Source organism: Populus euphratica, unplaced genomic scaffold, assembly GCF_000495115.2.
Source record: "Populus euphratica unplaced genomic scaffold, PopEup_1.0 scaffold1831.1, whole genome shotgun sequence".
Lineage (NCBI taxonomy): Eukaryota > Viridiplantae > Streptophyta > Magnoliopsida > Malpighiales > Salicaceae > Populus > Populus euphratica.
In genome coordinates, this window is record NW_011501676.1 from 30,212 (window position 1) to 33,742 (window position 3,531).

Sequence of the window (3,531 nt, forward strand, 5' to 3'; positions counted from 1 at the left end):
ATTCATGATTATAACTTATGTTAACAACAAATCAAGTTCCTTTCATAGCTCAGGTGTCGGTTATACCATACATTATGGGCTATGAAAGTGCCAAGCATTTGTTGTACCAAGTGTTATACAATATAAATCTAGATTAACCATTTAACAAGCAAAGTATTAAGAGTGAATAAGATAACAAATACAAAACATGTTAGTATCAAACATTAAAGTTCATGTTAAGTTTACACTATACTTATTCTTACACCATTAGTGTAACCTTTTCACCTTGACATAATAAACTAAACATAATAAAAGAGAGAAACATAAATAAATAAGATAAAAACATAAATAAGATAAAAGTTAATTAAGTAAAGAAAAAGAATTGAAATACATAAATAAGATATTAATGAAAGTAGAAACAAAACAAAATAAATAAAGTTAGATACAAGAAAAGTGAAAAGTAAAAATAAAATAAAAATTATAATTTATACAAGAATTGACCTCTCTGGTAATGGAGCAAAAAACTTGACACGACCAAAAGATTGATGTCTACTCCCAAGTGTAGAAGTATCGAAGTAATAGAAAAACCCGGTAAAACCATAGTCGAACTATAGGGAGATTAACTATATAAATTATATCGGTAAAACCATAGTCGAACTATAGGGAGGTTAACTATATAAATTATAAATAATAATAATATTAATAACAATAACAACAACAATAATAACAATAAGAAGAAGAAGAAGAAGTTAAAAGGGAATTTGAGATGTAAGATTAATGTGAAGATTAAACAATAAAAATAAATGTCAATGTTAAAGGATCCACTAAGGGTATTTCAAATAAGTATAGTATAAACTCTTTTTATTACTCAACTAGAAGCCACACATAAAGCAGGTTTCAATCGGATTATAAATGGTTAACATGATTACATCAGTTATCTTATTTGAATAATGCTAATACTTGTAAATGTTGTTAGGTATTCATGATTATAACTTATGTTACTAACAAATTATCATAGCACATATATATGTTATACCATACAGTTGGGCTATAAAAGTTCCAAGTATTTGTTGTACTAAGTATAATACAACATAAATTTAAATTGTCATTTAACAAGCAAAGTATTAAGAGTGAACAAGATAACAACTACAAAACATATTAGTATCAAACATTAAAGTTCATGCTAAGTTTACACTATACTTATTGTTACACCATTAATATAACCTTTTCACTTTGACATAATAAACTTAACTAAACATAATGAAAGAAAACAAACATAAATAAACAAAATAAGAATATAAATAAGATAAAAGTTAACTAAGTAAAGGAAAGAAAATGAAAAGCATAAATAAGAAATTAATGAAAACAAAACTTAAAAATTACAAAAATATACAGAGAAGGAGCAAGAATATGATCTTAATTTGAAAACCAAGATGCCTAAATACATGACAAATACCTCTTTTTATAGGCCAAAATTGAAAACTATTAATTTATTAACTAATTGTTGAGTAGGTGGTCATATCTTGACTTGGTGACAATCCTTATTTTCTTGTTTGAATAAAATGTCATTGCTAATATCAGAATTTGGACAGACTTGAATCATGAAAGTTCTAGGAAATTGTCTCAATTTTCCAACAAAAAAAATATTGAGGTCATTTGGACTTCTAGAACTCAATATATAGGCTGAACATTGAACAGTATCTAGGCTGCAGGACAGATTCAGACTTCTCTTTTGATGCTAATATTTGGACTTCCAAATAGTAGAATTGAGTCTTGAATTCCTATGAATGTTTTAGGCCTATGTCTTAGCTTTCTATCCATACAAACCAAATTGAAATCCAAGATCTACAACTCCAAATATGACCTAATGACTTAACAGTGTTCCAGTTTGGACTGCACCAGCATTTTTTTTCTAAGCTTAGTCCTCTCTTTGTCTTTTTAATTTCAGTAGTTGAAATCATTAATTAATCCTTTGATTTATGTGATAGGCTTGCATTTAAAATGAACATTTATCATAAATTAAAGGTATCTTATAGTATCAGACTTGTTATTGTAAAACATACTTTAGTTAATAATTATTTAAAGTTTCGATGTTATATGAAAAATCAAATCTTAGCTGAAAAAACCAAAACTAAACCAATTTGATTTTGAGTTTTTAGATTGTTTTTTCGATATTTGGAATTGATGTAATGGTTTGTGGCTGTTATGAGGGTGTTGGTGAGATGTTTTTAAGTTGAAATAGCTTGAAAATTGGGTTTTTAATCTTTTTGTATACAAAAACTTTATTTTTAAAAATAAAAAATATTTATTTTCAGATAATATTTATAATATATGCAACCTTGTATAATATTTCTTTTTGATTTTTATTTTATTTAATCAATTTAATATGTGTCTATTTTTAATATCATTTGATTCAATAAAAAAATAATTTTGATAAATAAATTTAATAAACACAACCGGGTAAATATTCTATTTATTAACATATTCGATTTTTCCATTTTATTTTTAGTTATCTTTAACACTTTCTTTTCCTGTATATTACCACATATAATTTTTGATTTATTTAATTACATGTATGCACAAACTTTTCAATTTATTCTTTAAATTTTTTATATGTACAAAATTGCATCGAAAGAGCCTGCATGTATAAATTTTTTATAAGAGGAAAAAATATCCAGTCCGTGATTGATGGATCATCTATTTTTTTAATTAAAAAATTAAAATGGATGACATGATACAACAAAAAAATAAGGGCCCGGTCAGGTGGGCCTTCTAAAGCAAGCCCACACGTGGACCCTAACAATATAGGCCAGGAGGATGACCTAACTTGTTAATCCTAATAACACTTGACCTTGTTTTATCTTTTTTTTTTCTATTATTTTTTACAAATTAATGCTTATTTTTATATGTTTTTTTAAATACTTTATATTTATATTTAGATTAACACTTATTCTCTCTTTTATTTTGTTTTAAAAGCCTATTTGTAAAGACAATTATTTTTTAGTTATACATTTAATTTTTGAAGAGGTTTTTCTGAATCTGCTATGATTCTTTTAATTTTTTGTATAGAGAAATTTTACTTTTGAAAATAAAAAAATATTTTCAAAAAATATTTCTAATACGTGCGGCTTTATATAATATTTTTTTTTATTCAATCAATTTAATGTATGTATCTATTTTTATTATTGTTTGATTGAATAAAAAAATATTTTAATAAATAAATTAAGTTAATACAACCAAGTGAATATCCTGTCTAACGAAATTAAATATCTAAATTTACACTTGTCCTTTGATTTTTTTAATTTTATTTTTTAGTTATTATTTTATTTTTTTCATTTATTAGCACTTATAATTCTCAATTTATTTAATCATATATATATACACACACACATAATTTTTTTATTTAATTTTTTAACTAAATAAATAACTAAAAAAACCTATGTAAAATATATCAAACCCGCATAAGACACGGGTGTAAATATCTAGTTAAAGAACTCTAAAACGCGTGGGGAAAGCATTATAGCTTTCCCCACGCCTTTAAGAATTCCCTTT